Raw genomic sequence first — 27,745 nt, forward strand, 5'->3', positions numbered from 1 at the left:
GAAATCCAGTTCTTGGCTACAAAGTCTTCTATTCAAAGCCAATCTTGTACCTTCTCACTGCAAAGTAAGTTTCAGTTTATCTCCTGAGAAAAAAAGAGAACTTCTGGTCACTATAGTCACAGCTATGTCTTATATACATAGAGTCAGGATTCTGAGACAGGAAGGGACATTATTTGAAGGTATGAAATATACCCTTAGTATTTTATTTAGAGGAATAGAGGAGTTTTATTTCTTTCGATTTCCCAGTGCAAACTTGCAGCTGTTAAAGACACTAAAACGAGTAAGTGGTCTGAACATCTATAGCAAATATATTCCGGGGTAAACATTGGTTTATCAGAATGTGGTTCTTTTCTACATTGTTACATATATCTGCTGTTCTTTTCCAGGAGCATTGCCTAAATTGAAAGATAAAATTTAAAGAACTTCTTACTTTACCTATTCAGAATCATTTCTCCACCACTTAGTATTGCTGTATGCTTTAGTTTTGACTGCCATAATGAGTTACCATCAACTGGGTGGTTTACAACAACAGAAATGTATTTTCTCATAATTCTCGAGGCTATAAGCCTAAAATCAAGGTGTCTGCAGAGCCATGCTCCCACTGAAGACTCTAATGGAGAATTCCTCCTCGCTGCTGTTCTGATGGCATCAGGCATTCGTTGGTTTGTGGCTGCCTAACTACAGTTTCTGCCTCCATTTTCACATGGCCTTCTCTGTGTCGGTGTTTCTCCTCTTTTATTATAAGGACACTTGTCATAGGATTTAGGGCCCACACACATACTGGGATGATCTCATTTCAAGATGTAATTAACATCTGCAATGATCCTTTTTCCTAATAAGGTAACATTCACCGGTCCAAGTATCAGGACATGGATATATCTTTTGGAGGGCCATCCCTTAACCCAATGCATGGTATAATGACTGGAAATTCTTAAGGCGCTTCTGATAGTGGTATACAGGAAAGGAAAGGAGACTGAGGGAATTTAAGGAGAGTATGACAAAACTGGTTAGGGAGCATAGTTCTATGAAGGAAGCATCACCCTGAATATAGGTGGCTGTTTATTGGGAATCCAGGGTATGCACAGCCATGTAGGGAGTACTATAAATTAAGCAGTAAGTAAGCTGACATGGGAGCCTAAGAGACAGAATCTCAGAATGCCATGATTTACTCAAAATGTGATCTTATCTGAAGTTTATTCCTTTGTGACAAAATATTCTTCTTGATTATTATGAATGTTAATCATTTTCCTCTTAGAAAACTGTACTCAATTAAACTGGTGGGAAGCCCTGTGAGCTCCAATTCCTACCCCCTTCCCTTGAAGGTCTCCTTTATGGAAGTACCTCAAAGGTCCAGGCATCCTTTCAGCCAGCAGTCCTTACAGCCAAAATGATTAATCCCTGATTTTTCAGTCAGCAATTTTAATATTTCTATCGAGAGCATCTTGAAGATAAATTATCCATGGTGATATTAATTATAACAAGATTTTTAAAGAGGACAAATCAAATGCTTCATAAAATCACTCATGTTCACTAATTTAAAAATCTACACAATGCATAATTGCATGGCAATGCAGCCTGCTCTAACTGATCTTGCTTTAAAGAACAAATAAGATGTCTGTATGAGAGGTTATATTTATATAATGTCTACAGGAGAAAGAAATCCAATAGCATTATAGAAAGAACAGGAACTCTAAAGAATCTATGGACATATTTACTAAAATCATTTTTTAAAACTAATTAATGCTTGCTAGGCTAATCTCCAAAGGCTATTGTGTGAAAGGAGTTAAAGCATGAAAAATGTTTGTGTTTGATAATATAATGTCAAATGTATAGTATTTACAGCATTTTTTGTTATTACTATAAAATATCTTGCACTTTAATGGATTTTTGATGTTTAAAAGAATGTTTACTTTTGAAAACATAACAGCTCTTAGAGAAGGAATTATATAAGCTGCTCTATTGCTTTGAGCAAATGTTTTGAGCAGGTTTTTCACATTTTCCATTGTTATCCAATAGTCACACACATAAACCTCCAACATAAGTAATTTCTGTGCTGACTTTAAGGAAATAATGTTTGTGCTAGCTATTCTTGGGATAGAAACAAGAAAGAATGGGGAGGGAGTTAGCAGTGGAAAGAGGCAGTTATGGAGTTAATCACTATGTGATAAATACACCAAGAGTGTTAAGTAAATGTCAATTGTTAGTCAACCAAAATAGGAGGCAGCAGATATGTTGCTTAAGAAAACTTTAGAGAATCACAAATATATGGCCAATTCAAAGCTGAATAAGCCTGGGACAGGTCTTGAGAGTTTTCTAGTGCCCTTTTAAAAATAAAAATAATATTATTGAGTGTCATTTTAAAAATAAAAATAATATTATTGTAAAAATAACAAAAATAAAAGGATGAAAACAGGAAGTCATCTTGAGCATTGTTATCTTGGCTAAAATGATTTTTAGTTTAATTTTATTCATTTCCATTCCTGTAATTCTGTTATTACAGTATAGGAAAAATTTTTACTATGGATATTTCATTTAACAATATAGTATGTACATGCTCCCTCCCATGTAGCTGCCTGAAGCTTTTTCTCAACATTTTTTAAAAGAAACATAACATGTTATTAAATTGATACTGTAAAATTTAACTGTATTTGAATGGAAATTACCTTTCAATATTGACCAGTCTTCAATTGGTCAATGAGTCATAAGCCAAGTTATTAGATTGAAAGAAATCTTTTGAGGCTAGGTTTTTAAAACATTATTTATTATTATTATTTTTTTACTTAGGACTGAGGCTACATGTAGCTATTGGCTTCATTTGTGACAATTTTCCTCTTGAACACATTAAACATTCATTTATTATTCATTCAAAGCATTCATTCATTCAGTATGTTTTTATTGAGACTCTACTGTAGGTATTATCAACTGGAAAATAAAGGTGAAAAAATTAAAAGTCCATAGCACCTAAGAATCACATTTTCTAGTGAGCAGAGAGAGAGACTATTAAATAAACAAACATTATCATTTTGAATAGTCTAAGGATTTGGAAGACAATAAAATATGGACATGTGAATTAGAGTGATAGAGTGATAGGGATGAACTTTAGGTTAGTACTGATAAGGGAACATTTAAGTTCTTCCTTCTTCTAAGAATGATTTCCTTCCTCCTACATTCACCTTTTCAATTTAGAAACTACATTCACTGCCTGTTATAGCAGACTGAATTAAATACCTCAATTTAGACATCTTCTTAATCTTAATCCATCTCCTGGTGGATATGGACCCATTGGACCCATTGAAGATAGGATCTCTTGAAGATGTTATTTATAGTAAAGTCATCTGGATGAGGACCTCATAAGGAGAGGGTCACATGGAGAAGGAGGAAGTCAGTGGGAACCCAGGAAAGACAGGAGAGGACATCGCCATATGACAGGAAAGCCGTCAAGTATGTTGTCTGCTTGTTCTTCATCAACAGGTGAGCTCTGCTCTTGACTTTTTCCAGCCAGACTGCTAGGAGGCCTCTGGGATTTAGGGAGTGATGAAACCCTGGTATTGAGCAATTGATGGGGTCACTATTGGCTGGAGCCACAGAGCTCTCCTGGGAAACTCCATCAAAACTTGCTAGTAGGAAATCCCAAACTGGAGAAGAACATAGAGACACTGAAAAATAGAGAGAAAGAGAGCAATGAAAAACACAGTGATGGGTCATTCAGGGAAATGGGCAGTGGGTGAACGGCAGAGCAAATGAAGACAGCAGAAGACAAGGACAGCAGCAGCAGAGTGGCTACAACTCATGAGGCGTGAAACTACCACACCCACTCACCCTGTCCCCACTTCCAACACCTGCCTCCAGTGATTTCTCAAGAGTAAATTTCATTATCTGAGACTCTTAAACCAATGGAGAATAGAAAACTTTTTTGCATATATAAATCCATCTGGAATTTCTCAGGAATATTGGAATATTGAAAACATTGAAATTCCTATTTATTAAGTTGGGTAAAAGCACAAAGCCATGAGACCTGTCTAATATTATATAGCTATCAGGGTCAAAGTCAAGATTCAAACTCAGTTTTGATGGTTTCTGAAGCATGAACTCTTTTTTTTTTTTGATGTTACTATTTTTTTAATTGGGATATCTTCACACACATACAGTCTGTCCAATTATACAATCAATGTCTCACAATATCATCACATAGTTGTGTGTCATCACCATGATCATTTTTAGAACATTTGCATCACTCCAGAAAATGAAATTTAAAAAAAAGAAAAAACTCATACACCCATACACCTTACCCTTCCCTCCCATTGACCACTAATCTTGTAACCTACACAATTTTTTTACCCCTTATCTGCCCCCTCTATTATTTATTTACTTTTTATCCTTATTTTTTTACTCATGTACCCACACCCTGCATAAAAGGAGCACCAGATGCAAGGTTTTCACAATCACACAATCATACTGTATAAGCTATACATTTATCCAATTATCTTCAAGAATCAAGGCTACTGGAATACAGTTCAGCAGTTTCAGGTACTTCCTTCTAGCCACTCCAATACACCATAAGCTAAAAAGGGATATCTACATAATGCATAAGAATAACCTCCAAGATAACCTCTTGACTCTGTTTGAAATCTCTCAGCCACTGAATATTTATTTTGCCTCATTTCCATTTTCCCCCTTTTGGTGAAGATGTCTTTCTCAATCCTATAATGCTGGGTGCCAGCTCATCCCCAGGAGTCCCATCCCATGTTGCCGGGGAAATTTGCACCCCTGGGAGTCATGTCCCGTGTGTGGGGGGTTGGGGGTGGTCAGGCAGTGAGTTCACCTGCCGAGCTGGCTGAGAGAGAGAGGCCACATCTGAGTATCAAAAGAGGTTTTCTGGGGGTGACTCTTAGGCATAATTATAAATAGGCTTAACTTCTCCTTTGCAGGACTAAGTTTCATAGGGTCAAACTCCAAGATCAAGTGCTCAGCCTATTGAATTGGTTGTCCCCACTGCATGTGAGAACATGAGGAATTCCCCAGATGGGAAAGTTGAATATTTCTCCCTTGCTCCCCAGTATCCCAAGGAGATATTGAAAATACTTTTTTATTCTCTGCCCAAATTACTCTGGGATATATCAGGGCATCACACTAACCTGTACAAGCCAACAAAATCTCACCCCTATTCAAGAGTCCATGTGATTACGCTGCTCAAGTAAACTGACCATACAAGTTAAATTAGATAATGCACTACCCAAAATGTAAATTTTACACCAAATAGACACCTCTTACTTGGTCTCACATACAAATTGAAGTTTAAATATATGGACCATATCATCCTTTACCTTGTATTCTGATTTACCTTAGTTCTTTCCAGATCATATCTCTAGTCAACGTCTGATCACTTTTTCAACTTTTTAGATAGTTGTTGTATGGGGTAGTGCTGACTTTCACAGCTTCAGTGATCTAACTCTTAATCTCAGCGATTAAGAGTTAGATCAAGGCTGAGCACTTGATCTTGGAGTTTGACCCTATGAAACTTAGTCCTGCAAAGGAGAAGTTAAGTCTATTTATAATTATGCCTAAGAGTCACCCCCAGAAAACCTCTTTTGATACTCAGATGTGGCCTCTCTCTCTCAGCCAAACTTTATATACCTGAAGTTTCAAGGAATGACCAAGTTATAAGCAAATAGCTCAATATCTCAGAATTTAGAAATAACTCCTAAAGGTATGTGACTGCTATAAGAGCTTACAATCTAGGACCCTTTACAATGGGCCCCAACCTTGATTACCCATGCTCTTGACTTCAATTCTCTGAATTTGTATATTATAATTAGTTTATATGAGTAAGGCGTGATAATGTTTGTCTTTTTGTTTCTGACATTTCATTCAACATACTGTCCTCAAGGTTCATACATCTAGTTGCATGCCTCATAACTTCATTCCTTCTTACAGCCATTCAGTAATCCATGGTATCTAGTACTGTTCCCCCTTCTGTTTCTCTGTTGTTGTACCCTTAGACCACCTCCATCCATTCTGAATCAGGAACACTACTATTATAAGCACCAGTGGGCAAATGTCCATTCATGTCCCACTCTCAGTCCTCCAGGCATATACCTAGCAACAGGGTTGCAGGATCATATGGTAACCCCACCCCTAGCCTCCTGTGGAACCACGACACTGCCCTACAGAGGCGCTGTATGTCTCAGCTAAAGCATTAACTCCTAATTGCTCCTCCATTTTGCTTCTAAAAAGATCTTGCAATTTTCCCACAAACTTATGTTTCAAAAATGTATTTGGGGACCGGCCAAGGTGGCTCAGCAGGCAGATTTCTCGCCTGCCATGCTGGAGACCCGGGTTCGATTCCTGGTGCCTGCCCAAGCAAAAAAAAAAAAGGTGTATTTGACTAAATTCTCTGGATTTAATGTGACCAATTTCAACAGGTTTCAAGGTGCTATTTGACTGGCAATCTCCCATTAGAGAGATGCGGAAGGCTAGATTATTAATGTGTGATTTACTGTTGTTTAAACATTTATGATCTTGTTTCCTTGGAGCTAGTTCTCATCAATTTATGATGCAATTCCCCTGCAGCTAAGTAAGCTAGGACTTTTAAAGTGATCTGAAAAGGTGCAGGGCTGAACTTCAAAGGTTTTCTATAACTTCTTCAGTGAGAATTAAACGCTTCCAATCCTTGCATTAGTGTAAAGTAAAGCAGTCTCAAGTAGCCCACATGTTTATGGTGAAGATTTCAAATGTTCTTTGAGACACTTGTATTGAGTATAAAGGAGCTTGCTGAAACGCAATGCTCTTTTTCCTATCAAATTATTTGGCATTGTAGTCAACATGCTATAATAATTAAGGAAAATTATTCTAGGTTTGAATTTTAGATCCCCCACATGCTTGTCATAGTTTTCCTCCTTACAAAAAGATTATAATCTGCTTACCTCATTGGACGGTTGGGAGTATTAAATGAAGTAATGTATGTCCTAAGAAAGCAAAAAATAATTGGTGGAGCCTGGCACAGAATAGGCATTTTAAGAATTTCCCCCACTAACTCTTTTGATATCTGTTTGGCTTTCTCTCCCATTTTACCTAGAATAACATTTCCACCCTAGCCTGCTGTAGCCTTTGATTGACAATTGAAGATATATCATCAGTACTGTTCTTTTTGTACATATATATTAATCCTATGTATTTGTAACATCCTATACATAATTTTCTTCCTTCTCATTTTACAAGTTCATGATTATTCTACATTCCAAAGTTCAAAACCCATTTCCTCCACGAAGGTTTTCTTGTTGAATCATTTCCTTACTAAATAGTCACTTTTCTTGCATATACTCCATATTGAATCCCAAGCACCTAGATGGATTTAAACAGATATGTGTTTGTAACTGTCTTTTGAAAGAGCAATGAATTAGAATTGTTCCATTCTGAGCCTAATGAAGGTTTGACGTCAAGTAACTGGGAGAGTTTAGGCGGATCCCTCAATCTAGACCCCGTTTCCAGAGTCTGAAGAATGTAAAAACTATTCCTTGGCTTCACTGACTTTGGAAATTGGAGTGTAAAACTTGGAATGTAGTAATTCCTTTGCCTAAAATATCTTACTCTCACAGATTCACCATCTGGCATCTTACGTCCCAACCCCAGAAACAAAGGAGGCCCCAACAATTACTGTTAATGATCAGCTTGCCCAATTTCATGTGCTTTGAAGAGAACTGCACATATTGTTTAAAGGGAAGTGATGAAAGAGTGAATCTTCCCTGCCTTGATTCTGTCAGCAGAAAAGGAGCCCACACACTGACTTGCCTTTGCTCTGGGCAATATCCTCGGAGCCCAGAAATGAGCAATCTGCACTGCCTACCTGACATATGTCCTCCCCTACGGGACGCAGGTTAGTCCTGGAGAAAATATGAAGAAAATTTGTTTGCTCTCTTTTTTTCCTGGCTCTTATATTTGTTCATATTTTGTGTTCCAATAAACTAGATTACAAGTGATTTAGGCAAAATAATGTTAAGAATGGAGAAAAAAAAAATGGAGCCAGATTTCCTACATCTGAAATCCTATTTCAATTATTTAGTGGCTTTGTTAATCTGGGGCAAATTAATTAATCTCTCTGTGCCTTATTTGCCACATCTCTAAAGTGGAAATAATAATATCTACTTTATGGGTTATTGGTAAGGATTAAATAGGGTGATATATGTATAACATCCTTGATTACAGATTAAGTACAGAAGATGGGAAGCACTCAATTACTTTTTTTATTAGTATTTTTATTAGTAGTAGTAATAATAGGATTAGTACTTTTCCTTCATGTCCTTTTTAGTTATCTTCCTCCTCAACAGTGCCAGAAACACTAATCGGTCTGCAAACTACTTACCTAGTTCATGGAAACTGCATTGTTACTTTTAATCTTATCACAACAAATAAGATAAGATTACTTATCATGTGACTGCAGCATTTCCTGACTGCCTTAGACAATGCAGGCACTCTACTCTTCCATCTAATTATTGCATGTGTTAAACAGCCCAGAGTGGTCAGGCTTCTCCAGAGAAACAGAAATGAGAGGATATATAAATATATGTATATATGTAAATATTCAGAGATTTATTATCGGGATTGTCTCACATGACCATGGGGATTGGCAACTCTGAATTCTATAGGGCAGACCACAAGTTAGAACTTGATGAAAGTGACCCCCACTTGAAGTGACCCCAGAGGAAGCTGGATGGTTGAAGTAGAGATAGAAATTCTTTTCCTGACTGCCAAAATCCTCATTTCTCACTTCAAGCTTCCAACTAATTGGATGAAGAGACGCTTTTCATTGCTGAAAGAAATCTCTTTTGTTGATTGTAGATGTGATCATTTGCAGATGCCATCACTGAGTAATGCTTTAAATCCATCTAGGAAATACCTTCACAGTAACAATCAGGCCAGTGCTTATATGACCAAACAACTAGACACCATAACCCAGCCAAGTTGATACATGGAATTAACCATCACACTGCCCAGTGGAGCTCTATTTTTGAGTGACGTGATAAAGGAAGTGTATTTATGCATATATGTAAGGATCTGTTTATTCATTTTAGCCAATCAACCAAGTTCTCAGAGAGCATGATCTACACCAAAAGCGTGAAACATCTATGACTCACTGGTTTTAATGCCAGCTGGAAGCAAGAAGGAAACTGAGATTGACAGTCTTCTTGCTCTGGGTTTTTAAAAGCCACTAAGCAGGTAAATATATTAAGTGTTCAAATCCTAACTTGGATGACTATTTGGGGATTGAAAACCATAGCTGAATTCTTCAGCAAATGAAATAGTATAGAAAATCAAATCATACACTTAAATCTGACTTCCTTTTGAATTTTAAGAATTTAGTCAAATGGGGAACATGGTACTTGCAGGTCATATCTTTCTCAAGGACACAGTGAAGACTAACGACCTTGTTAAGATCAAGTTTCTAAAACTGCATAGCCTCAAAAATATTTTCTAGCCTGCAATTTTTACTGGCCCTAACCTATTCATCAGTGTCATTTTCTCTCTTTGTTATGCTACTGAGAGAACCAATAATTAGTGTATGAGTTTAAATCTTTGCCACATATCTTTATTCAATCAGAAACAAGCATTATTATTTTCAGGACCAAACAATGAAAGCAAGTCAATGGGTTTAAAGTTTGTGGAATGGGGGAAGTATTTTATTAAGACCCGGAGATTGTTAATCAACAGCCCTTGACTTATTTAACATAAAATACCAAATTCTATGCTTAAAAGAAATTCTTTATGCTAGGTGTTTTTATTCTGGCTCTGCCAGATCAAGAGTGATTTTTTCTTAAATGTACTCTCTATGTCTTCATCTCTTCTGTTGGAAAAGCAGCAATTGCAAATACAAACTCATAGGCTTTATATTATTCAAAACAACAAATAACCTTAAAATCAAGTTACCCTTGGATTTAATGTTTTCCACCTTTTATAGTACCCATAACATTGGATTATAATTACATGTGTAATCTCTGTATTCTCTTTGAAAGAGTAATATTCTTAAGGATAGGAGCCTTGTTTAACCCATAGTTGTGTCTGCAGCATCTAAAACTGAATATCATTTAGTAAATGCTCAATTTATAATTAATGAATAACAGTACTTTTTAGTTTTATTTGAATACTGATAATCCTAGAGACCACGATTTAAAAATTTCCATTATTTTTCTCTTATACAGGGACATTTAAATTTCTTTGTGCTCTTTAAAATAAACATGCAGAAAATTTTTCAAAATATATCTCTACTGTGCAATCCAGAAGCTTTCACTTTCATGCTTTTCACTCTAAAGCATGCAAACTTCCAATGATTAAAGTTGATTTTATAAGCAGGAAAATTGCAATGGTAGCAAAAAGTAATATAAATAATCTCATTAATTATAAGCACGTTAATATGGGAATATTAACTTTTGTGCAGGAATTGGTGAATTTCTGTGAAGCATCAGAAAGTCAGAGAAATGTTCACCCATGAGTACATAAGCATTCACTGCTTTTCATTGCCTCTGTTTCTTCCCCAAACATTTCTCACCATTTGTTTAGAGAAATCGATGGTAATGGCTTACATTTATAAAATCTTTTCATCTCAAAGACTCCCTAGCATTTTACAAATCAAAAATGTTATATGTTTCATCTATATTTCATCCTTTTAATGCCGCAATTAAAGAGAAACCTAAAGCAACAAATTCTTTTCTGCTTTCATGCACTTTGACAGTTAAGAACTGACAAATTTAATCAGGCTCCTCACAAAGCAAGCTCAGGATTTTCCCTGACACCAAAGTAGTCCCAAAGAGCTGTAATTAAAATGAAGTGGCCTATAGGCTGCTTTTGATTACAGCAGGGCAAATCAACCTTTTTTGTGTGATGAAACAAAAGGCTGAGCTTACACGGAGTGTCATTATTCCATCCATACATTTGAATTAATTAGAGCGATGTTCCGACTTTCTTTACCACCTGACTAGCCATACAAAAAAAACTGAAGTCTAGATGTCAAGAAGGGCTGGTGGAAGAGCAAGGAAAGACAAAAAAAAATCTTAACATTGTGTTTCTTTTCTTTCCAACAACCACAGAAAAAGATGAATTCACGTGTCTGTTGTGAGAGCAATGAACAGAACTGACATGCTTAGGATTATCCGGGTTTATTATTTTTGTCTGTATTCTGAATCCTTTGAACATAGGAATTTTTTTTATAAATTCTGAAGAACATACTTATTACAAGGCCATGTTATTTGTAAACTCTGTCAGAGCTGAGTACTTTGAAGCGCAAAATTATCATCAACAGAGATTAAGAGTATTAAGAGCTCAAAAGAGCTCGGAGTAATCGTTACACCTGTGGAAAACTACTTTATCCCACTGGAATTCCAGCATGTTGGTCAAGAGTCATTTTTCTTTCTCTACCTAAACATGTCAATAGAAGTCAAAACTCCCACTGTTTTTTTTAAATTACTGAAAAAAATCTGTTATGCAGGTAGTTCACGTTTTAATTTGCCCCCTGTTATGACACTGAAGTGTCAAGAAAAAAAACGTGATTCAGATTATAATATACAATCTAGAGAACCTGCCTAGGAAGGCGATCTGCTAATAGATCTATCATAAGACAACTAGAGAGTGTTTGGTTTCTTGTGTGATCTAATAATGTTTCATTTCTGTTGCAAGCTGAAGTTTAGCTGGGTATTGAGTTGTAGCTTCCTTCTCATATTGCTCAAATAGGCTCAATTTTTCTGCTTTAATAATAATTTAAAGAAAGCACCCAACAGCTTTTTATTTTGTCTCTTTTCATGGTTTCTTTTTTATTAGAGAAGTTGTAGGTTTTTAGAAAAATTATGCATAAAATACAGAGCATACACTAGCTTTGATACAGTTTTCCTCATGCAAACATTCTGGTCTGCCCCCGATTTTTTCTGCAAGTTTCAAGGTAGTGTTACCTCGCTGAAACCATGTGTGAAATTTCCAAGCATGATGTCTCTTGTCAAATTTTTACAGTATCCCCATGCAGGATTTTTTTACAAGTTGTCTCTGTCTAGGTGTAGGAAGAAAGACACAGCATCATTTACATAAATAATACAATTATGGATTAAATATAAAATGGACTTTCCAAAGAAGAGTGAGGTCCAAAATGGCCATGTTAATGGTTATGATTAGAAGTTGGCCTTCATATCAGGTTATTTGGATCTCCAAACTTTGATTTTTTTTACTTAATGTTATGTCACTCCCTCAATTTCCTATCCAGGTGAGCAGTGACAAAACTTCCCCCAGCATCAACTTAATCTTGTAGTTCATGTGAGTGCTTCCTTCTGAACAGTGTGACCAAGCTTGAGATCAAGCAGGCTATGAGCTATTTTAATCTATCAGCAGCTGCACTTCCTCATTGAAGGTGATTCTTTTGTTCTTTTCAGGAGGTTTGCCATGACAGAAAGCACTTCTCCACTCAGCAGGCTGAATTTCTAGGTCACATGGTAGCTTTGTTCTGCCTCAGCAGCTATTAATGAGCCAAAGTCCCACAAGAAAACACCTGACTTGGCCCTAAAGAGACACCTATTGTAAGGAGAGACATGAATCAAAACAGCTAAGAGTTACTAGGTTGTTGCTCTATGCCAAGCACTATCCTAGTACTTTATATATGCTAAACATTTAGTTGTCATAACGATACTATAAAATCATGGCTTTCAATAGTTGGGTCTGCCCTATCAGGAGCTAAACAGAAAAATGAGTTTCTTTGGTTGAAGGTGAGTTTTATTACAGGTGCACATGTAAGGAAATGGAAGAAATCTTCCCAAGATCAGTTCAAAGTGAAAAAGGGGACTTAGGCTTTAATTTTATAGCCCAAGGAGACAAAGAAATAGCAAGAGTCCAAAGGAAGACTGAAAATAAGAAAGAAAGAAACTGAGTAACAGTCACAGGATTCATTAAAACTGAATAATGGTCGCCCGCCTTGTTCATGTTTGGGCAGCACATCCTGTTATTTTATAGATTCTCCTCTCTTTGCTGACTTTTCAGGCATCTCAGATCTTTAAAGCAGGAAGGTGCTGATTTATTAGTCTGTATGGTGTTTCTAGCGCCATTCTATCCTGCTTTAGGATGTTATCTCATTCCTGCAAGTAAAGCTGAGAAGGCCTGGTTAATGTAACTAGGAAGAGAGGGTAAACTTTTGAGATTAGATCAACAGCAAGCTATTCCAGCAAAGGGCTTTAGATGAATCAAAGCTGCTTGAGTAAAGAGATTATAATAATCATTTTCTAGCTACCAAAGGCTATGCTGGACATTTTTCAGCTAAAGGGACATTTTTCCAACTATCCAGCTATCAATAATAACCCTTTGAGTAGATTATATGATTTTATAGCACTTCAACCTTCCAAATTCTTAGGCTAAAAACTTAGAGTCATCCTCAATTTCTTTCTTTCTCTTCAAATTCATAAGGAAATGCTAAGGAAGCTACCCTTCAACAAACATCTAGAACCTATCCCTTTTTCACTATCTCCACTTCCACCACCCTGCTCCAGGCCACCAGCCATCTTGCCTGGACCACTGTAGCAGTCTTGTAATGGTTCTCCTTTTTCTACTCTGCACATTCCCTCATTTTCACTGCCATCTCTTTTCAATGCAGTGACCCTTTAAAAGGTCAAATCTTGTCTCCCTTGTGCTCCATACCCTGCAATGGTTCCCATTTCATTCAGAGTAAAGACCAAAGACCTTATGATGCCCTTCAAGACCATAGTTAACCCTCTGGTTACGAGGTTACCTCTGTGAACTCATCTCCCACTGCTATTCCCTGCTCAGCCCCCCAGCACATTAGCCCTATACTATGGTACATCAGACACAGCTTTCACTCCAGAGCTCCCTCCTTCTGGGGTACTCTTCCTTCAGATATCCGCTCCTGAACTATCTACCAACCTACCTCTTTTAGGTTCTTACTCAAATCTCACTTTCTTAATGAGGCAAAATGTGTTCCATTTTTAAAAAATCATTATTTTAACTGGGGATTGAAAACAGACACAAAGGTTAAATATCAAGGCAATGATTTGGACCAAAGCAGTTTGGGCTGTAGACTGTCCACTTCACTTCCATACTGGAAGCATGAGAAGAGTCAAAATCTTAGCCCTTTTTATTTGTTTTGCAATTAGAGACATCCACATACAATTTGCAGCTCAGTACAACTGGGAGATGTGTACAGCCTGAACCAGGACTGACTTGCATGACTGTGACTTCATGTAGGGTGTTCCTCTATTTGTAATGTACTCTCCCTCCTCCTTCCCACCCCCCCACCAGATTCAGCCCAAGTGTTATTTCCTCTATTGGGATTTCCACAAACTTACTAAATGTTGCTCTACTTTCTCTATCTTCTCTGCACAATATTCATGCTTCAACTTTTATTCACTGAGTTATATGATATTTCACCTATTTGCATAATTATATTCTATATTTCTGATATAAGAGGTGTTCAATAAATACTAGTTTGAACAATAGTTTTTCAAACTAAAACAAACAATTTGTTTTCACAAGTGTTCTGGGCACAAATTAAAATTTTACACATAATAATATTTCTGTCTTCCAAAAGACAATATAAATGAAATGGCATATGTATGTCTGTGTATATGTGTGCATGTGTGTGCATGTTATTTTAGAGAAGTTGTAGGCTTACAGAAAAATCATGCATAAAATAGAGAGTTCTCATAAGCTACCTGTTATTAACACCTTGCATAAGTGGGGTACATTTGTTACAATTCATGAAAGGACATTTTAATTATTGTACTATTAACTATAGCCTATCATTTGTAATACGTTTCACTGTTTGTATTGTACAGTCCTATGTTTTTAATGTTTTTACTGTAAAATATAACATTATTACAAAGAAAGGAAAGAAAAAAGAATAATTTTCAAAGCACTCTTCAACAGGTAGTTACAGAACAGATTTCAGAGTTTGCCATCCCACTTTTTCAGATTTTACCTTCTGTTTCAAAACACTGGAGGCTAGAAGAAATATCAGTATAGTGATTCAGCAGTCCTACCCATTCGTTAAATCCTATTTTCTTTATTATAACTCCTCCTTCTCCTTTGATACTTCTCTCAATCTATAGGGATCTTTAGGCAGAGCACATTCTGACTTTTTCATGATGAGAAGGGGTGTGACACTACAGGATAGGGGGGTGTAATTAGTTGATAATCTTGGAGAAGCTGATCCCTCTGGGTTTCAGGACCTATCTTTCCCAGGAACCCTCTGTAAATTATAAGTTCCAGAAAAGCAAACTTAGTGCATGAAACCTCTATAGAGTCTCGGTTCAAGCCTTGGGTGTTCTCAAAAGCCAATAGGATTGATATTGGTTGGGGTTTCGCAAACCATGGCAATCAGCTCTATCTAACTGAAGCTTGCATAAGAGTAGCCTCCTGAAAAGCCTCTTGACTCTATGTGATCTCTCTTAGCCACTGATGCCCTATTTTATTACACCTCTTTCCCCCTTTTGGTCAGGAAAGCTTTGTTGATCCCATGGTGCCAGGGCCAAACCCATCTCCAGGAGCCATACCCCACATTGTCAGGAAGACCTCACCCCAAATGCCATGTCTCATGTAGGAGGTTGGGCAATGATTTTCCTTGCAGAGTTGGGCTTAGAAAGAAAGATCAGCCACACCTGAACAAGAAAAGAGGTTTCCCAGAAACGCTCCTGGACCTACTTATAGGTAGTCTTGGCTTCTCCACTACAGAAAAAGCCCCATAAGGACAAGCCTCAAAATCAAGGACCTGGCCCATTTTCCTGTGAGTCCTCAACGGTTGAGAGGGTACCCAGGGTTTCTCAAATGGGGAAGCCTAACAATCTATATATATATATTTATATATTTCCCCCTTTGGACCCTCAAGGGACTCTACTAACACTTCTTAATCATCAGCCCACCATAGTCTGAGATGTACCCTGGTATTACCTTAAATATACAGAATTATAAGGCCTTATTCCCATTCTGGCTTCCAGGAACTCGGGTTGTTTAAATGAGCTATCCAGACAGGGTGATTTAGATTGTGTGTTACAGAAAATTCAGTTTCTAGATAGAATAGACCTCTCTGCCTTTGGTCTCATACAGTAGGTGAAGTTCTAGGGTACATGCACTATCATCTTTTATCCTGCATTCTGATTTACCTTAGTCCCAGCCAAACTGGCTCCATTTTTATCTCTAATCAAGGCCTGATCTGTTTTTCAGTTACTTTAACTGTTATTTTATACAGCTATGCTATTTTTCAGAGTGGCAGCACTTCATTTCTGGGTTTCAGGTGTCACAGAGTTACTCAATGTTCCAGGGAAATACCAGTTGATCCACATATAGCTTGGTGTATCAGAATCTAGAAATTCACTTAAAACTTCAGACTAAGTGTGGCTGCTATAAGGGCTCACAGTCTCGGCTCCAATTATAAGTATTTCTGAAAGAGACCATGGCATATTTGTTCTTTCATTTCTGGCTTATTTTCCATAACATTGTCCCCAAGGTTTGTTCAGTTCATTGGATGCCTCTCAACATCCTTTCTTTTTGTAGCCACACCATGTCTCATCATATAAATTTATCACAGTTCACCATTCTGCTTCTCAGTCGTTGTACCCTTTGGATCCCTTCCTCCATTGGACATCATGGATAATGTCCAAAATAAACAAACCATGTCTTACAGTACCCTCACTTGGTTGTACAATCAGCAGCATTGTCAATTTTAGACAATTGTCATCAGTCCATAGTGACAAAGAGCCAACAAACATAGGCTCTCCTAATATCAAATCACCAAACTGTTTTCCACAGAAGCTGTACTATTATGAATTCCTATCAAAAGTGAATAACTGTTCCAGTTTCTCCACATCCTTTCCAAAATTTGTAGTTTTGTTTGTTTCATAGCAGCCATTCTTACAGGTGTGAGGTGGTAAGTCATTGCCATCTTGATTTGCATTTCCCTTATAGCTAATGAAAATGAGGATCTCTTTATGAGCTTTTTAGCCATTTGTATTTGCTCTTCAGAAAAGCATCTATTCATATCCTCTGCCCATTTTATAATTTAGTTGTTCTTTTGTTGTTGAGATGCATAATTTCTTTATGTACAAGAATATCAAGTCTTTATCCAATGTATGGTTTCCAAATATTTTCTCCCATTGAGTTGGCTGCTTCTACACCTTTTTGACAAAGTCCTTTGAGGTACTGAAGCTCCTAATCTTAAAGAGTTCTCATTTATCTATTTTTTCTTTCACTGCTTGTGCTTTAGATGTAAAGTTTAAGAATATACCTCTTATTATTAGCTCTTGAAGATGTTTCCATGCATTTTCTTCCAAAAACCTTATGGTACTAGTGCTTACATTTAGGTCTTCATTTTGAATTCGGTTTTGGATAGGGTTTAAGCTAGGGGTCCTCTTTCATTCTTTTGGCTATTTATATATGGTTATCCCATGCAAATTTATTGAAATGACTATTCTGTCCTAGTTCAGTGGATTTGGGGGTCTTATGGAAGACAAATTATATATAGAGAGAGATTTATAGAGTCTATCTCTACACTCTTGATTTGAATCCATTGGTTAATACTTCTGTCTTTGTACTAGTACCATGCTGTTTTGACCACTGTGGCTTTATAGTAAGCTTTAAAGTCAGGAAGTATTAGTCCTCTCACTTCACTCTCCTTTTTTTTCTTTTTAATTGACAAGCTGAAACAACATACAAACATGAACATTCCTAACATACAAACATTCCACACATGGTGTACAATCAATGCCTCACAATTAATCATCACATAGTAATTCATCACCATGATCATTTTTTAGAACACTTGCATCACTCCAGAAAAAGAAATAAAAAGAAAAAAAATCCTCATACATGCTATACCCCTTACCCCTCCCTTTCATTAACCACTAGTATTTCCATCTACCCAATAGATTTTAACCTTTGTTCCTCCTATTTTTTTCCTAATCCCCTCACCACTCCCTTTCATTGATCACTAGTATTTCAATCTACTCAATTTGTTTCAACATTTGTTCACTCTATTATTTATTTATTTTTAATCCATATATTTTACTCATCTGTCCATACTGTAGATAAAAGGAGCATCAGACACAAGGTTTTCACAATCACATAGTCACATTGCAAAAGCTATATCATTGTACTTTCATCTTCAAGAAACATGGCTACTGGAACACAGCTCTACAGTTTCAGGCACTTCCTTCTAGCCTTTCTAATATACTTTAAACTATAAAGGGGATATCTATATAATGCATAAGAATAACCACCAGGATAACCTCTCAACTCTGTTTGAAATCTCTTAGCCATTGACACTTCGTTTTGTCTCATTTCTCTCTTCCCCTTTTGGTTGAGAAGATTTTCTCAAGCCCTTGATGCTGAGTCCCAGGTCATTCTATGATTTCTGTCCCATGTTGCCAGGGAGGTTTACACCCCTAGGAGTCATGTCCCATGTAGAGAGGGGGAGGGCAATGAGTTTGCTTGCCATGTTGGTTGAGAGAGAGAGATAGACCACATCTGAGCAACAAAAGAGGTTCTCTGGGGGTGACTCTTAGGCCTAATTTTATGTAGGCTCAGCTTACCCTTTGTGGGGGTAAGTTTCCTATGAACAAACCCCAAGATTGAGGGCTTGACCTATTGATTTGGATGTTCCCACTGCTTGTGAGAATATCAGGAATTCTCCAAATGGGGACGTTGAATTTTCCCCCCTTCTCCCCATTCCCCCAAGGGAACTTTGCAAATACTTCTTTATTCACTGTTCAAATCACTGTGGGATTTATCAGAGCATCACACTGGACAAACCAGCAAAATCACATGCCTTATTCAAGGTTCTGTGTACTTATAGTGTTCAATTAACCTGCTCATATAAGTTATATTAGGAAATGCACTAGTCAAAATATAAGTTTTGTACCTAATAAGCATTTTTTTGCTTTAGTCTCACACAGAAGTCGAAGTTTTAAAATATAAATGACCATCTATTTTTAACACCCTGCAATATTAACATTCCTTTGTTCTTCCTCATGCAAAAACATCTTTTAATTTGTATATTTAGTCACTATCATTGTATACTCTAGGCAGTCCTAGACTATACCATCTCAGTCTTTATCATCTTTCTTTCCTTCTGGTTTCATTTGTGCCCCCAGCCCTCTTCCATCTATCATTCTCACATTCAGCTTCATTTGGTGTACTTACATTATTGTGCTATCCATTTCTTAATTTTTACAATAAATCCTGTTGCACAATCTGTATCCCTTTAGCTCCAAATACCCTATTTATATCTCTTGATGGCCTCTGATGTTTTTTGTTTCTGGCTAATCTCACTCAGAATAATGCCCTTAAGGTCCACCCATGTTGTTACATCCTTCATGACTTTATTCTGTCTTACAGCTGCATAATATTCCATTGTATGTATATACCACAGCTTGTCTAGCCACTCATCTGTTGATGGACATTTGGTCTGTTTTCATCTCTTGACAATTGTAAATAATGCTGCTATAAACATTGGTGTACAAATGTCCATCTGTGTTCATGCCCTCCTGTCCTCTGAATAGATACCTAGCAATGATATTGCTGGATCATATGGCAATTCTATACTTAGCTTCCTAAGGAACCACCAAACTGCCTTCCACAACGTTTGTGCCATTTTATATTCCCCTCAACAGTGTATAAGTGTGTCTCTTCCTCCATATTTTCTCCAGCATTAGTTGTTTTCTATTTTATTGATAATGGCCATTCAATAAATGGGTGGGTGTGAGATGATATCTCATTGTGTTTTGATTTGCATTTCCCTAATAGCCAGGGAAGTTGAGCATCTTTTCATGTGCCTTTTGGCCATTTGTATTTCCTCTTTTGAGAAGTGTCTGTTTATGTCTTTTGCCCATTTTGTAATTGGGTTGTTTGTCTTTTTTTGTTGTTGAGTTGAACAATGTCTTTATATATTCTGGATACTAGAGCCTTATCTGATATGTCGTTTCTAAATATTGTCTCCTATTGTGTAGACTGTCTTTTTACTTTCTTGACAAGGTTCTTTGATGCATGAAAGTGTTTAATTTTGAGGAATTCCCATTTATCTATTTTTTCAATGCTCATGCTTTGGGTGTAAGATCTAGGAAACCGCCTCCTATTACAAGTTTTGTAAGATATTTCCCTACATTTTCTTCTAAAAGTTTTATGGTCTTAGATCTAATGTTCAGGTCTTTGATTTTGAGTTAATTTTTATATAGAGTGTGAGATATGGCTCATTTTTCATTATTTTGCATGTGAATATCCAGTTCTCCAAGCACCATATATTGAAGAGACTGTTCTGTCCCAGGTGAGTTGACTTGACTGTCTTATAAAAGATCAATTGTTTCTAGATGAGAGGGTCACTGAACACTCTATTCGATTCTATTGGTCAGTATATCTATGTTTATGCCAGAACTATGCTGTTTTGACCACTGTAGCTTCATAATATGCCTTAAAGTCAGGTAGTATGAGACCTCTAACTTAATTTTTCTTTCTCAGGATATTTTTAATTATTTGGGACATCTTACCTTTCCAGATAAATTTGGTTATTGGTTGTTCTATTTCTGCAAAATAAGTTTTGGGGATTTTAATTGGTATTGCATTGAATCTATAAATCAATTTAGGTAGAACTGACATTTTAACTATATTCAGTCTTCCAATCCATGAACATGGTATGCCCTTCCATTTATTTAGGTCTTCTGTAAGTTCTTTTAGCAATTTCTTATAGTTTTCTTTGTATAGGTCTTTTGTATCTTAGTTAAATTTATTGCTAAATATTTTATTCTTTTGATTGCAATTGTAAATGGAATGTTTTTCTTGATTCCCCCCTCAGCTTACTCAATACTAGTGTATAGAAACACTACAGGTTTTTGAGTGTTGGTCTTGTACCCTGCCACTTTACTGTACTCATTTATTAGCTCTAGTAGTCTTGATGTGGATTTTTCAGGTTTTTTGACATATAATATCATATCATCTGCAAACAGTGAGAGTTTTATTTCTTCCTTTCCAATTTTGATGTCTTGTATTTCTTTTTCTTGTCTAATTGCTCTGGTTAGAACTTCCAATGCAATCTTGAATAACAATGATGACAGTGAATATCCTTGTCTTGTTCCTGATCTTAGAGGACAAGTTTTTCCCCATTGAGGATGATATTAGCTGTGGATTTTTCATATATTCTCTTTATCATGTTGAGGAAGTTCTCTTCTATTCCTATCCTTTGGAGTGTTTTTGACAAGAATGGATGTTGAATTTTGTCAAATGCCTTTTGTGCATCAATCAAGATGATCATGTGGTTTTTCTGCTTTGATTTGTTGATATAGTGTATTACATTGATTGATTTTCTTATGTTGAACCGTTCTTGCATACCTGGGATGAATCCTATTTGGTCATGGTGTATAATTCTTTTAATGTGCTACTAGATTTGATTTGCAAGAATGTTGTTGAGGATTTTTGCATCTATATTCATTAGCAAGATTGGTCTGTAATTTTCTTTCTCATAGTATATTTGTCTGGCTTTGGAATGAGGGTGATGTCGGCTTCATAAAATGAGTTAGGTAGCCTTTCCTCCTTTTCAATTTTTTTTGAAATTGAGCAGTATTGGTACCAATTCTTTCTTGAATGCTTGGTAGAATTCACATGTGAAGCCATCTGGTCCTGGACTTTTCTTTTTGAGCACTTCTTCCACAGGACAGGCTTGCTGGCTGAAGAAGCAGCAAAAAAATCTCTTTTCTTCCTTGTAAGTCTTCAACTGATTGGATTATCTCATTGGTGGAAGAAATGCCTTAGTTGATCACAGATATAGTCAGCCACAGATGTAATCATCTGACTGATGATTTAACATGCCAGCTTTCCAGTTTATCAATCAGCCATAAAATATCCTTGTAGCAACAGTCAGGCCAGTGCTAGCCTGATCAGACAATGGGGCATTATCATTTGGCAAGTTGACATCACAATATAAACATCACACCAGTCTTATTAAGTATGATGCTGGTGTGGGTTTTTCATATATGCACAGGGTTGGGGAGGGTGGTACTGTGTCTGTTCCATGGCCTGGGACAGGGCAGCCAACAGCAACACCCATGGGAGCAGTGGAAGCAGCTGATTTGCAGTCCTGGGCATCCAGTGACTCTTTCATCCACCATGCCTGATAGAATGGCTATTTTTAGTTCCTGACCAGGTGACTGTACCCAGCACCTGGGGGTGAAGGTTTTTGCAGTGGATGACCCAGCATGCCTCTGGGGTTCCCACGGGTGCTGCTGGCTGTGAGCCGCTTAGGAAGGCCACCCCAGCCAGCAGCTGGGACAGGCTAGAGTGAACTGATAGTCAGCTCCCTTGGATCAACACTTTCCCACATGCTGCTACCCACCCCCAGTGGGGATCACAAATGATGAGACCCACCCTGCTCACCTTTCCCTGTCCCTCTATCTCTCCCCTCCCCAAGAAAACCTAGAGATCCTCTTCAACCACTCACCCCGTGAGAGCACAGTCCTGGTCATTCTGTCTCCATCCCCTATCTTGTCCCCTGCTGCGGGGGTGAATTCAATCCACCCAACTCTGCCATCTTCCCAGAAGTCAGTCCTATTTTTTTTAAGTTTTTATTCTAATAATAGTTATACAACCTAAAATTTCTCCCTTTTAATCACATTCACATGCATAATTCAGTGATGTTAGTTACATTCATAATGTTGAGCTACTAACGTCACAATCCATTACCAAAACTTTACAGTCAATCCAATTAGACACTGTACAATTTAAGCAATAACTCCCCATTCCCAAAACCTACCTCTAGTAACTTATATTCTAGATTCTGACAGTATGAGTTTGCTTGTTTTAATCATTTCATATCAATGAGATCATAAAATACTTGTCTTTTCATGACTGGCTTATTTCACTCAATAGTCTGTCTTCAAGGTTCATTCCTATTGTCAAAAGTATCAGAATGGCATTCCTTTTTACAAATGAATAATATTCCATTATATGTACATACCACATTCAATCTATCCATTCAATAGTTGATAGACTCTTGGGTTGTTTCCACCTTTTGGCAACTGTGAATAAGACTGCCACGAACGTTGGTGTGCAAATCTCTGTTCCAGTCCCTGCTTTCAAATCTTTTGCATATATGCCAAGAAATGGGATTGGCAGGACATATGGTAATTCTAAACTTTACTTTCTGAGGAACCACCAAATTGTCTTCCATAGTGGCTGCACCATTTTACATTACTACCAACAGTTAATGAATATTCCTATTTTTCCACATCCTCTCTAATGCTTATAATTTTTTTTATAATTTTTTGTTAAATAGTAGCCATTCTAGTGTGTATGAAATGTTAATTCATTATGGCTTTGAATTGCATTCCCTTAATAGCTAATGATGTTGAACATATTTTCATGTGCTTTTTGGCTAGTTATATTTCCTCTTTGGAGAAATATTTACTCAAGTCTTTTGCCTATTTTTTTGTTTTGTTTTTTGTTTTTGGGGGTTTTTTGCATATTTTTAATATGTGTCATTTGTCTTTTTATTATTGAGTTGAAGGCTTTATTTATATATTCTGGATGTTAACCCATATTGGACATATAATTTCCAAATATTTTCTCCCATTGACTAGGTTGTCTTTTCACTTTAATGATAAAGACCTTTGCAAAAATTTTTTAATTTTGATGAGGTCCCATTTATTTACTTTTTCTTTTGTCGCTTATTGTTTTGGGTGTAAAATATAAGAACCATTGCCTAACACAAGATCCTGAAAATGCTCCCCTGCATTTTATTCTAGGAGTTTCATAATCCTTACTCTTATGTTTAGATCTTTGATCCATTTTGCATTAATTGTTATATATAGTGTGTGATAGAGGTCCTCCTTCATTCTTTTGCAAATGGATTTCTAGTTTTCCTAGAACTATTTGATGAAGAGACTATTCTTTCCCAATTGACTGGACTTGGCAGCTTTGTCAAAAATCAATTGGCTCTTGATATGAGGGTTTATATCTGAACCTTCAATTTGATTCCACTGGTCTGTACATCTACCCTGTGCCAGTACCATGCTGTTTTGACCACTGTAGCTTTGACCACCTTGTTTTAAAGTCAGGAAGTTCACTCATACTTTTACTGCTTTGATTTTCAAAGTTTGGGGATCTTACCCCTAAAATATCTCACCTCCTCCACTGAATCAGATTATCTGACATTTGAATCTTTTAATGTGTGTGTCTAACAAGTGAGGCACCTTATCTCTTTAAATATATTTTTCTTTTGAAAGAAAGCTTTTTGAACATATTTAAAGCTTCTGGAAGGAAAAGCATAAATTCAAAGTAAGGATAATATTTTGAAATAAACTTATTGTTAATGACCAATTCAAATATCATCACTTCCATGCAGTTTTCTCTAGCCATTATAGTTTACTTTGTTTGTTTCATATGTTTTATTCACAGTTCAATGTTTCACAATTTAACTTGTTTCTTTTGCTGAAGAGTTAATTTCAGGGATCAGAAACTGTGATGTATTCTTCTTGTTCACTTACTTAAGCTCATATTATTTAGAAAGTACTATGCATATGGTAAGCATTTGTGTTTCTTGACTGTGCCATTTTCTTTTAAATGAATTGAAGTTTCTTTCCTTTTTTCCCTTTTCCTTTTTCTTCTCTTGGCAAATTTGATATTGTACCCCTTTCCATTTTTAACTCTGAAAAAACAAGTAGAAATATCTCAGGCAGTCTGAGAACTTCTGTTCTTTCTCTTCACTAATATTTAGCTATTTCTCTGATCCTTAATTGTCTATAGAAGTAACAAATGTATATTGCTCAAAAACTAGAATTTGGGCAGTTATTTTAACTTTTTTGAAGTTACACTCTGTGCTGGTTTGAAATACTATGTAGCCCAGAAAAGCCATGTTTTAATCCTGATTCAATCTTGTGGGGACAGCCATTTCTTTCAGTCCTAATTCAATACCGACAGGCAGAAACCTTTCATTAGATTATCTCCCCAAAGATGTGACATGTCTGATTATGGGTATGGTCTTTTGATTAGATGGAGATGTAACTATGCCCATTCAGATGGATCTTGATTAGTTTACTGGAATCCTTTAAAAGGGGAAACATTTTGAAGAAACCTCAGGGCCAACAGAGAGAGCAGATGTAGACTCTTGTAGAACAGTTGCTTCAGAATAGAGACACAGATGACTGGAGATGCTTAGAGCCCAGCAGACATAGCCAGGTGCTTTCCCATGAGATGTTAAGCAAGCCAGAACCTGGAGAGAGCCAAGGGAAGCCAAGGGATGAAAGCCAGCCCCAGAGAAGCAAAGTGAGGAACCCCCACAGGAACCGAGGCTGAAAGCAACAGAGCCCAGGAGTAGGGGACCAGCTGATGCCAGCCATGTGACTTCTCCGCTGACAGAGATGCTCCAGACTCATCAGCTTTCCTTGAATTAAGGTGTCTTTTTCTGGGTGCCTTAGTTTGGACATTTTCTCAGATTTTCTCAGCACTAGAACTGTGAACTTGTAACTTATCTTTTGAAAAGCCATCCCATTTCTGGTATATTGCATTCTGACAGCTTACAAACTAAAACACACTCCTCTTGGAAATTCCAAATTAAAGCTTTAGATTTTATCAGAAAAATGTACATGGGAAAATACATGAAATGTTTTGTTATAATTTCAGCTATTCATGGACCTCATGAAATGCATTCAAGTACTCTCCTCTGTGTCCTTCAATCCTAGGTGAAGCACGTCAAGTCCAGGGAATGTAACTATTTTTTAAAACAGTTTTATGGAGACATATTCACATACCATACTATGCATCTAATGTGTGTAATCAGTGGCTTTTCATATTATCAAAGAGTAGTTGTGCATTCATCACCACTATCAGTTTTACAACATTTTCATTACTCCAAAAAGAAAAACCTCATAACTTTAAGCAGTTACTTCTCAATCCCTCTATCCTTCCCCAGCCCAACATAAACACACTAATCTGTCTCTATAATTTATTTACATTTATATTTTAGATAAATGTAATCATGCAATATATAATACTTTGTGGCTGGCTTCTTTCATTTGACATACTGGACTTTTTTTTAGCTACTGTTATTACTTTTCCTTTTATTACTTAGAGAATTTGTAGGTTTACAAAAAAGTCATGTAAAAAGTACAATGTTCCCATAAACTCCCTATTATTGACATTTTGCGGTAATATTGTAACCTTGCTACAATTGCTAAAGAACTTAAAATATTACTGTTAGGGTGGCTCAGAGTGCAAGAATGTTTGCCTGCCATGCCAGAGGACCCGGGTTCACTTCCCGGTGCCTGCCCATGTTAAAAAAAAAATATATATATATATATAAAACTGTTAGCTATAGTCTACAGTTTATATTAGATGTATATTTTCCCATATACTGCCTTATTATTAACACCTTGTTATAATGGCATATATTTGCTATAACCTATGAAAGAACATTCTCATATTTGTAGTGTTAACTGTAGTCCATCATCCACAAAAGGGTTACTGTTGCATTATACAATCCTATATTTATCTTCTAATTTTCCTTCTAACGAAATCCATGACCCCAAACTTCCTTTTCAGCCATACTCACCAACATAATTCAGGGCTGTTAATTACATTCACAATAGTATACTAGTATCACCACTATCCATTTCCAAACACTTTCAATTGAAAAAAATAGAAATTCTGCTCAAATTAAGCATTGGCTCCTCTTTCTCTACCCCCATTCTGTCCCCTATTGACCTATAATCTGGATTCTGTTTCTATGAGTTTGCTTAGTATAATTAGTTCATATCAGTGACATCCTACAATATTTGTCCTTGTGCATCTGACTTATTTCACTAAACATAACATCCTCAAGGTTCATCCATCTGGTCGCAGGTTCAGGACTTCATTCCTTCTTACAGCTGAATAATATTCCATCATATGTATATTCCACATTTGTTTATGCACTCATTGGTTGGGGGTAGGGTTGAAGCAATGGCCCAGTCATTGCTGTGCAGGCCAGGCTGAAACAGCAGTTCAGTACCAGAATCCAGCAATCTAAATTTGTCAATCAAGACACATTTTCAACACTCAGCATTGCCCACTCACCCCCTTGCTCCTGAGGAAGAGGGCTTCCATGCCCTTCACCACCCATCAGGAGCCAGCTCAGAACCAGACCCCAGGTGCTGGCCTTGAGAGTGGGCACTAGCAATCACTGCCAAGCAGTTTACTCACAGTTTTTTACTGCAGTGTCTAAGCCTCTTCATCCTGCTCATCCTTGAATGCTGTGCAGTGCTCCCCTGGCCTCTGGAGCCCAGAAAAGTTGTTTCAGACAGTTTCTGCCTTTCCATGAGCTGATTTTGGAGAAGTGAACACTGCAGAACCCTACTCGGCTATCTTCCCTGGGAGATCTTAGACGATACAAATCTATTCGTCATAGTACATGGATATTTCCTGCTCTTTCTCTAAAGACTTGAGAAAAAGAGATGTTTGGGGTCACATAATTCCAAAATAACATTCCAAGTTTTCCACGCCAACACTTCTTATCAGAGTTCTGAAATAAGGAAATGTGAGCCTCTCACGCTGGAAAATTTGTACTACACAGTAAACTAAGAATTCTGTAAGCTCCCTAAAACAGCCCACTGCTTTCCTGACAGAATCAGCAAAGTAGGTTGCCTGTGATGCTTTAAAATCATGACGAGAATGATTCCAGGCCTGATCACAGAATCCACATTTAATGGCTCATCATGGTGACCTATACTTGGAGCAGTAGAGACAGAGGGTCTTAGGGGAT

The 27,745-nt window shown here is 36.9% G+C and overlaps 1 long non-coding RNA gene across 1 annotated transcript; it reads right to left on the reverse strand.

Annotated features, from left to right (window-relative positions):
- LOC143689887 (uncharacterized) lies at nt 1–27,446 on the reverse strand. Its single transcript, XR_013178954.1, has 3 exons — nt 27,187–27,446; nt 3,229–3,656; nt 1–83 (listed from the first exon to the last, which is right to left on the reverse strand). It is a non-coding gene; the product is annotated as an uncharacterized LOC143689887 (long non-coding RNA).
- Between the last annotated feature and the right edge of the window lie 299 nt (nt 27,447–27,745).

Source organism: Tamandua tetradactyla, chromosome 7 (genome assembly GCF_023851605.1).
Source record: "Tamandua tetradactyla isolate mTamTet1 chromosome 7, mTamTet1.pri, whole genome shotgun sequence".
Lineage (NCBI taxonomy): Eukaryota > Metazoa > Chordata > Mammalia > Pilosa > Myrmecophagidae > Tamandua > Tamandua tetradactyla.